We start from the raw sequence: 10,841 nt of genomic DNA, 5'->3' as shown, positions 1-10,841 counted from the left end.
TAAAGTAGAGAGAGAAATTTGGGAGACTTGGAAAGAAGGGATTATCCACAGTGTTGTCTCAGAGGGGCAGGAAAAAGTGAATTTCAGAGCACATGATTAGCCTTAAAAATAAAGAGACATTTTTCCTAAACATAACAGTAGTGAAAAGGAAACTGTGTGGATTAATTTGTAGATATTATAGTTTTATTAAATAAGATTTTATTGTATGTCTGAGTTTACAGTTAAAAATAATTTAAGATGTGAACATTATAAAGAATCCATTAATACTCTCTAGTTTCCACTATGTAAATAAATTTGAGACCCCCCCAAAAAAACTTTGAAGAGATTATTAAGTTAGCATTGATTTCAATTCTAAATTTAGAATCCATTTTGAGAATGTATTGCTTTTAATTTCAGAATCACTTTCAGTTTATTATCACACACCAAAAAAAAAAAAAAAAAAAAACAAGAAAAATTTATTCTCTGAGAGGGAAAAATCAACACTATAAGAAATTTATACTATGTCGCACAGGTCTAGTAAAATACTAGAAGTACAAAAGAAGAGTAATATACAGAACCAATGATGAAATCTAATCAAGAGGTTCATGAAAAATGTAAACATGAAATACAAACTCCAAGAGGTTATGAGATTGTTACAATGATGTATAAAGAAATTCAAAATGTCTTTCCAAATGACTTCTATCAATGAATATGAATGAATGTTAAGAAGTGTTAGCATCTTGCTGTATATATTGTACAATGGGATAAGAGATATTAATATTTAGTGTCTAAGTAGTTTCCTTTCAACATGACTTCATTAAAAATATTTTAAGAATGGTTTTGCTTTACTTTATCACTTGTAAATCAGTTTATTAAAAGTAAATTCAGAGTGATAAAAGCATGTTTTTTTTTTCAATCTTAGTCCTCAAAAGCCATAATAAAATATGGAGTTAATTTTTTTTAATTTACTTAATTTGCTTATAAGAGATTTTCTGTTCTATAACATTGAAAGCTTCATTAGCAATTGATCAAAATTTGCTTGTTTTTCAAAACAAATGGTAATGATTTTTAAAGGATTCTTCCATTAATTTGTTCTCTAATTTTTTCATCTGTATACATTAAGGAAAAATCCCCTACCCTGATGCTGGAAAGAGAGGTAGACCAAGCAGATACATAGTTTCTAATATGTAAAAATACAAGCAAATAAATACAACAGTGTAAACTCAGGTAAATAAGAGGAGAGAGAGGGTGATAGACATAGAGGATGGTGTAGAAAGGTCCTCTTGAGGCAGTGACATAGGAGCAGAGGCCTGAGTGGTCAGTTGAGGTGTGTCTTTTGATCTCACATCGTGCTCAATCATGTCAGACTCTGCAACCTCATGGAATGTAGCCTGCCAGGCTCCTCTGTCCATGGGATTTTCTCGGCAAGAATACTGGAGTGGGATGCCATTTCCTTCTCCAGAGGATCTTCCTGACCCAGGGATCAAACCTGTGTCTCCTGTATTTCCTGCATTGTAGGCAAATTCTTTACCCACTGAGCCATTCAGGAAGCCCCAGCTTTCAGAAAAGTAACAATGAATAGAGATGAGTTTGGTAAATTCTAGAACCAGCAAGAAGATCAAGGAAGCAAAGGAGAGAGGGAACATATGAGGCCAGAGAAATAAGCAAAAATCAAAAAAAGGTACAGCGTGCTGAGAGAGAGAAGGGAAAACTACTCCTTTCCTGTTTGATAAAATGTCATCATTCTCTTTGTAGTTTTTATCACTTAAAAACAAAGATATTTTCATTAAGTATTTTGTTTTGCCTACTAGCTGTACTAGATGAAAATGATTTATCAAAATAACTTCACAGTGAATATTTATCCAATATTTTAATCTCATACATTCTAAAACTGTTTTTATGAACTCAATATATCCTAATATAAAGTTAACGAGATAATATTCAAAGCAATTAAAATAAAAGGAAAAATCACTGGAGCAAAAATTGTTTCTAAACATTCCTGTATCTTTTTTTCTGTTAACCAAGATTTCAGCTGTTTTGTTTTCTTAAGAATATTAAGGATATTTGGGTAATCTTAGATTTGCATTGTAATTCTTGATTGCTTGCAAGTTTTACATATGTCATTTAACTTGGTTGAATAATGCTCCCCTGCACCTCAAAATCCATGTCCATGAATGTGACCTTATTGGAAAACAGAGTCATTACAGATGTCATCAAGTAATGATAAGGTCATACTAGATTAGAGTGAGCCCTAAATCTAATATGACTGGTGCCCTTTAAGAAGAGGGAAATATAGGGGACTTCCCTGGTGGTCCAGTGGTTGAGAATCCACCTTCCAATGCAGGGGATGTGGTTCAGTCCCTGGTTAGAGAACTAAGATCCCGCATGCCATAAGGCATCTAAGACTACTCTGCAACTAGAGAAGCCCGCACCGCAGTGAAGATCCGGCACAGCCAAAATAAAAAAGAGAGTAATTTAGATCCAGAGACACATACACAGAGAAGGTAGCCATATGAACACAGAGGAAGAAATTGAAATGATGCAGCTACAAACAAAGGAAAGTTAAGGATTAGTAGCATTAACCAGAAGCTGGGAAGAAGCAATAAAAGATTCTTTCCTAAAGTCTTTCCAGTAGTCATGTAAAGATGTGAGAGCTGGACCATAGGAAATGGTGAGCACCAAAGAATTGATCTTTTGAACTGTGGTGCTAGAGAAGACTCTTGAGAATCACTTGGACTGCAAGGGGATCAAACTAGTCAATCCTGAAGGAAATCAATTCTGAATATTCATTAGAAGACTGTTGCTGAAGCTGAAGCTCCAGTACTTTGGCCACCTGATGGGAAAAGACAACTCATTGGAAAGATTCTGATGTTGGGAAATATTGAGGGCAGGAGGAGAAGGGGGCGACAGAGGATAAGATGGTTAGGTGGCATCACGGACACAACAGACGTGAGTTTGAGCAAGCAATGGGAGATACAGAAGGACAGGGAAGCCTGGCATGCAGCAGTCCATGGGGTCACAAAAAGTGGCACATAGCAACTGAACAACAGCAAAGTCTTCCAGGAGGCATTGCCTTGACAATACTTTGATTTCAGACTTCCAATCTCCTGTACAGTGAGGAATAAATTTTCTCTTGCTTTCAATCACCTAGTTTGTGACTTTGTTATCACAGACCTAGGATGCAAATACAGTCTTTATACAAAGAAGAGTTTGAAAATATCCATAGTTTTGTCCTTCCTGATACAATGTTGCATTTTCCATCCTTCAATAGCTTCTGGATATGAGGAATAGAATTATTTGAAATTTTTTCAACATAGCCTATAAATTAGATACTATTTTCCTTCAAAGGTGCTAAAACCATTATCTGTACAATTGACCTGATACCCATAGTCTTTGATATCTCAAATACTATCACCCACTTTCCCTTGCCTCTCAATTACTCCTTGTCACATCCCTCTAATTTCATTATGCAAGTATGATAGAATAATTATATACATATGTGTCCTACCTTGGGAAGCATAGAAGCTCTTAGAATCATTTATAACAGAACAACTTAAAATATTTCAAGTATCTATTCTCCCCCTCATCTCTGTCTCTCTCTCTCTCTCTCTCTCTCTCTCTCTCTCTCTATGAAGGAAACAGGTGGAGCATGCCATGTTCATTTACATCTTCCTACTAATTCATACACATATAAAAGGACATCAAGTGGTCAAAGCCAAAGTGCAATGCATATAATTCTTTTGAAAACCGGTTTTCAAAAACGGCTAATTTTCCTAAGGTTATAAACAGCTTGATTTGCCAAGTAAAGTTTTGTTTTTAATAGTTTATGATAAAAAAAATGTGTTATCACCAGTCTTCCAGAGTAATTTCCCCCTTTCTGATTGTCCTGGCTTTATGTTTTTTTCTTCCCAAGACGCTGTGGTTGCAGAGCAAACTCATGTCAGTTGAGGTCCTTGGAGCCCAAAGACGCCGCTGTTTAAGCCCAGCAGAGAACAGAGCTAGTGCTGATACCTGCAGGTCACCCAGCCTTCAAAAGTCCTACCCTTAGCCACTTTCTTTAAGCAAAACAAAACAAAACCGGGATGTTTAGGATCCAACTGGTTACCTACTTAGCTTTTCTTGTTTTATTGCCAGTATTATTTGCAGGGTAGAAGGTCACTCTAAGGTTGAGGTTTCTCTGAGAAGCTTGCGACTACCAGTCCATCACTCTAGTAAGATACAACATAGTTTTGTTGCCTATAGATTCTTCAAACCTAGCTCAGTATTTCTACCCTTTCCTTCCCTTGATTTTAATCTACAAGCAGGGATCCAGGATATGCACATGAACTCTTGTCTTATCCTCCCCTCTCCTCTCTCATCATTTCTGCTTCCCTCTGGAAAGAACCACCCTAAATCCAAAGACCTCTCCTTTACTCAGCATGATTCAGGTACTTCTGCCACCAGCACCCTTTGGACACTTGGATCTGGCAGTCAGCAGGCAACAAAAGGAGTCCTTATTGTGACTGTGCCATTTGACACTGACCAGCAAGCCTAGGTAGAGCTGCTTTACATAGTAATAGCTGTTGTTCAGTCAGTAAGTCGTGTCCGACTCCTTCAACACCATGAACTGTGGCACACCAAGTTCCCTGTCCTTCACTATCTCCCAGAGTTTGCTCAAACTCAAACTCATGTCCATTGAATAGGTGATGCCATCCAACCATCTCATCCTCTGTTGCCCCCTTCTCCTCCTGCCCTCAGTCTTTCCCAGCATCAGGGTCTTTTCCAGTGAGTTGGCTCTTCACATCAGATGACCAAAGTATTAGAGCTTCAGCCTCAGCATCAGTCCTTCCAATGAATATTCAGGATTGGTTTCCTTTGAGATTGACTAGTTTGATCTCCTTGTTGCCCAAGGGACTCAAGAGTGTTCTCCAGCACCACAGTTTGAAAGCATCAATTCTTGAGGTCTGCGGAATACCTCCTGGGGTCTCAGGAGATCCTCTTGCATACCTCCTTGCAGTCCCTTGCCATAATATGGCATTAGCTTACAGTGTAACATTGGGTGCACCTCTGCAGCAGCCCTGGACTAAAAGGAGCATGAAGAAACTTCTGGGATGAAGGTTTATGTCACACACTACCAAGTAAGCCACCAAGATACACCTGGTTGATAGCTCAGCCTGAGAGACATTTAAGATGGAGAGTGAAGTTCAGAGATGAGCACCAGAAACTGCAATAGAGGGAGCTGCAGTTCCTCCCTCTAGTCTCTTTCTTAGTAATTTTCCTTCAGGAAAAAAAAAAAAAAAAAAAAAAAAGCCCATGGGAATTGTACTGGAGCTGTGATTTGGACTTATGTGAAGTAGATCTGTGCAGTACAGAGATATCAGTGGTGGTTGTGAGAACTGCTTCATTTTGATCATTGGGTGGAGACCCCAGCTGCTGTGCTATGAAATCTACCTCCAGTGACAGAGTGAAGAGGGATGCTACATGCTTATTCACTCAGTCATGTCTGACTCTTTAGGACTCCATGGGCTGTAGCCCACCAGGCTCCTTTGTCCATGGGATTCTCCAGGCAAGAATAATGGACTGGATTGCCATTCCCTTCTTCAGGGGATCTTCCTGACTCAGGGATTGAACCTGGGTCTCCCACATTGCAGGTAGACAATTTATCATCTGAGCCTAAGGCAGGCCCATTCCAGGGAAATTTGACAACATATTCAAAGCTCAAGGAGCCCATGGAGACTTTGCTGCACCTTCCTTATACTTCAAAGCAGTCTATGATGCTTCCACCCAGATTTCTCTTCCTTTCTCCTTCACCTGTGTTTAGATTTGGATCATGGCCTGACACCGCTTGGGCTTCCCAGGTGGGGCTAGGGGTAAAGAATGTGCCTGCCAATGCACGAGACAAAAGAAACGCAGGTTTGATCCCTGGGTTGGGAAGATCCCCTGGAGGAAGGCATGACAACACACTCCAGTATTCTTGCCTGTAGAATTCCCATGGACAGAGGAGCCTGGCAGGCTACAGTCCATGGGGTTGCAAAGAACCATATGCTACTGAAGCAACTTAGCACGCACACACTGACACCTCACTCAGCCCTTTTCATTTTCCATCCCGCTTTCCTTTTCACACAGGTATTTGATCCTCTTGGCATCTGCCCTTTGGAGGACCAGGATTAGCAAAGTTATCAAATCTAGTATTCCCAGGATCTGGTTTCTGGATGATTCTTTCTTGATCACTGTCTTCTTTGGCCTCGTTTAGGATGGAATTTCTCCAGGTTTTTCATTCTGGGTCTTGAGCATTCTTAGATCACTTTCTATTGGTGTGAGTTTGCTTCCTTAAATATTTAGTAGATTTGTGACCTACTTGTTTTATATCATGCTTTTAGATATATATGTGAAAGGGCCATTTTAAAAATCTCTCATGGGATACAAAATAATATAAACTGAATTACTAGAAAAATTAAATTTGAAAAGTGTATTGAGTGTTGAGAAGCAATGTCAAAAGCAAATGTCAATGAACACTTGCAAACTGGTAATAATGTCTAACAGCAGACTGGTAATAAACATTTCAAGACTCTACACCAGTCTGTGAACCACGTTTACAGAAACAATCCTTTAGATCAATTTTGTAAGATGAAAACTACTCAGAGGAATGTTTATGAGAAAGATTTTGCTTCATAGAATTCATGTTTTCATGCTGATCCTGGGTTAAAGGTCTCTGAATTGGGATATTTGAAATTATACCCTTGACTGGAGTGGACACTGGGTATAATGACTTTCAGGAGCATTTAAACAGTGGGGTATGAAAATAAAGTAAAATGATTTGAGAAAAATAAAATAAACAGTGGTTATGCTTGAATATTTTTATGTAAAGAAGCCAAACATTGAAGAAGCCAAGGTGATCAGACTTGCTTTTTATGTCAATATTTTTTTCTTTTCTTTTCTCACTTTCCTATATATGCTGGTACCTTCATTATGGGTTAGAAAACTTGTCTCATTTTACATGATATAGAATGTTAGATGATCACATTTTTATTGAAGTCTAATAAATAGGCTTTCTAAGGAAAGCTATGCTTCCTCTACTTTTTTTCTTCATGTCCCTTACATTAATGATATATTAAATGCCCAAGAAATATACAATGTAATACAATAGTTTATATATTTAGTTAGCTCATCATTACCAAGCCACCTAATGCTACACAACCACTAAATAAGAAGCAAATGTCAGGCCAGAGTTTAAACAGTATTTCCCAGCAGCATGAGTCCTCTGCTTGGTACATGACAAGGCATCTACTTGGCCTGGTATCATGAGGTCCTTCCTACCTCTGCTGTCTCCTCCATTCAGTCTGACCAAGACGACCTTAATGTTCCCTTCTGTGTTAGTCAAATACCATGGACTGGGTGACTTATGAACAACAGACATTTGTTTCCCATGGTCTGGAATCTTAGAATTCTTTGATCAAGGTGCTGAAACTTCTGGTGTCTCATGAGAACCTTCTTCCTGGTTTAGAAGCAGCCATCTTTTCGTTGTAACCTCTCTTGGAAGAAAGGGATAAAGGGAGTCTTCTGTGAGCTCCCTTTATAAGGGTACACATTTTGTTCATGAAGACTACCCTTATTGTCTGTTCACCTCCCAAAGTCCCCACTTCTTAAAACCATCACACCAAGAGATGAGGTTTTGCGAAAGTAAACTTGAGAGATGCAAACATTCGGTCTGTATTACTTGATTCAACTTTAGTCAGATTTTTTCCTGACTCTAGGTCTGTGACCTCTCTTTTTTTAGAGCATGTCTTTAGAAAACTTGCAACTGTAAATTCTGCCTGTGCCCCTTTGAGATCACTTTTTATAAAAGCCTTTTGTCAGTTTTCCAACCCAGGAATGTCTTTCTCAGGGACTGGGAGCCATCTCTATGAAGTGTAATCACTGAGGGAGGTTCAGTTCAGTTCAGTCGCTCAGTCATGTCTGACTCTTTGCGACCCCAGGTAGTACCCCTAATTGCCAGATTCTGTATGAGGGGGGATGAGCTTAACTTCAGAGGGCAAATTGATCCAAACTGTTAAACTGCCCCCTTTCATGAAGGTTCAAAAAGTGGCCTTTTCCTTTGAGTACAACCAATTAGCAAACGCCAAGGGTCTATAATTTCCCCACCTAGCTCTTAAAATCTCCAACCCTTTATTTCAACAGAGTTGAGCCCAGACTGAATTCTGGCCTCAATTCCCCATTTTAATAGCATTGAATAAGGTCTCCCTTGCCTGTTTAATTTTGTACAGCACAAATTTGGTTTTGACAAGCTTATTTCTTTGCATGTTCGTTGTAATATCATTTTTTTTTCCTGTTTCCAAATTCTTCATTTGTCAAAACACTCTCCTCTGCTAACAACCGAAGAGTGAAATCAAAATGGCCCAAACAGTGAGGATGTGTGTTATCATTTATCATAAAGTCCAGAAAAGGAGTGGTATTCACCCTGATCCAAAAGTTTAGTGATATAATCAAAGAGCACAGGTGTTTCTGGGTCCCAATTTGCTTTCCACAATGTTGGATAAGTGCTGAAATTCTTCAATCTCTTGGTTATAAGATGACTGCCAATAAAAACGAGGCTGCATGCTTCCCTTTTAAAGAGAAGAGAGAGAGGAAGAAACTTTCATGTATCTGGCTTGAAAGTTGGGAAAAGTTAATACCAAGACTTCCAGCAACTTTCTAATTTTAATTTTTGCTTATATTTCACTGTAATTCAATCATATTCCTGAAGCAAACACTAGCTGCCATATTGACATTGTTAAGAGTATATGGTGAAATGACTGTTAGCTTTCAATAGTACTGTCTACTGCAGTATGATATTCCTAGAGTTCTTGAACTATAAACCTTAGTTGATTTCAATATTTTTTAACTTAGACAAATTAAAATTTAAAATCCTAATATTTTTAAAGTGACACTTTCCAAATACCAGTCTTTTTCTTTGATGTACGTTTCATTCTGAACATGAATTTCTATATAGTAACTGCTAACACTCTGATAATTCTCTTTTACAGTTCTTCACTTTTAGCATTTTGCTGGAAATTACTGATTTTGTGTTATATTTGCTGAGGTTTTAATATAATTTAATAACTACATAATAAGATTTTTCTTCTCATGGTATGAATGTTTTCCACCATTCTTTTCCAAGCACAAAATTAATGATCATCCTAATCATAACCTTTAACTTCATTACTGAAGAGTAAGATGAATATTTAACATTGAATTCATTACTGTAGGTCAAGAAATATAGGAAAAAATTGAGGATACATAAGATAATCTTAACAATATACCTTGTCATCATATAATGAAAATATGTGTATTCAAATTGGTATATTAAAGTTAGATTAACCTCAGTTTGTATTGTGAATAATTCATTGTTACATTAAAGCAAATGGCATGTGATAGGCTTGTTATTTTGAGTTTATTTTTGTTTCTCTTTGTCATTTGATAATTGTAAATCTGTGGCTTGAGACTTGGAAGAGATATACTTTCATTGTTACCTGTATGGCTTCTTTTATAGCCTCTCCACGACGATTCCAAAGATGTAACTTAAGGATGATTCATGTGAGCACATGAGTTACATCATGTGCATTAAAATGCTATGATACTGCTTTCTTACTTATTTTAAATTTTGGGGAAGAAAATTTCCATTTGTTAAATATGGCATTACCGAGTGCAGACTCGTTCTTTTCCAAATCTGTTCTCAGAATTTCTCAACAAATTATCTCAGCAACTTTTTAACCCACTAGAAGGATTTGATCTGGTTTAGGCATCATTTACCTCTGAGAAGTCACTGATGACTCTTAATTCATGTGCCAATTTGTGGGTTAGATTCCAGTGGGTTTAAAAGAAATCTATAGATTAAATACATGAAAGATTATACAGGTGCTGTTCATTCAGTCTTACTGAGTTTCAACTACAAAAACTCTGTAGCTATTTTTAATGGCAAAGATAAAAATATCTGATAAATATTAAATATGTTCTTAAATATACATTTGGTATTTAATTGGAAGATATTTTAATGAGCCTTCATAGTTTAATGAATTTTATTTAGATATAGTAAATTATAGGCACTTTATGTGTAAATATTTCCAAAGAATTTTGACAAATGTGAAAACCATAATTAAAATATGGAGTATTTCCACCTGTCATAGAAAATTCCATTTGGTCCTTTGCAACCAATCCTCCTGTATGACTGCCTACAGACAACCATTCATTTACTTTATGATTGCATTAAGTGATTTGTATTGTCTAGATTTTCCATGTAAATAAATTCATATAGAATCTTTCATGTCTATCATCTTTTGCTCAGCATTATTATTTTGAGATTCATCCATATTGTAGCATACATGGACATCCATTCCTTTTTATTGCTTAATCGTATCCATTATAGGAATGTGCTTGCTGCGGTTTCTTTTAATCCATTCACCTGCTGACTGTGGCTTCCCAGGTGGCACTAGTGATAAAGAGCCCACCTCCCAGTGCAAGAGACCTAAGAGAGGCAGGTTAAATCCCTGGGTCAGGAAGATCCCCTGGAAGAGGGCATTGTAAGAAGAGGGCATTTCAATCCACTCCAGTGGAGAAATTCATGGACAGAAGAGCCTGATGAACTACAGTCCATGGGGTAACTAAGAGTTGGACATGACTGCAGTGGCTTGGCATAGTTTTGGAAAAACAGTTTTTCAAAGTGGGAGTTCCCAGCCTTTGTATTTTTACATTTGCATGTACAGAGATTTAAGTATATATATGAAAACTACTATCTACCTATTTATCAGGGAAAACTACTATCCAATCATGCTTACGGTTGATATGATATAGAACATACTAATAAATTCTGTATGCAAATGTTTACATGTAAATATATACTTTACATG

This window comes from Bubalus bubalis, chromosome 13 (assembly GCF_019923935.1).
Source record: "Bubalus bubalis isolate 160015118507 breed Murrah chromosome 13, NDDB_SH_1, whole genome shotgun sequence".
NCBI lineage: Eukaryota > Metazoa > Chordata > Mammalia > Artiodactyla > Bovidae > Bubalus > Bubalus bubalis.
Note: the sequence above shows the minus strand (reverse complement) of the source record.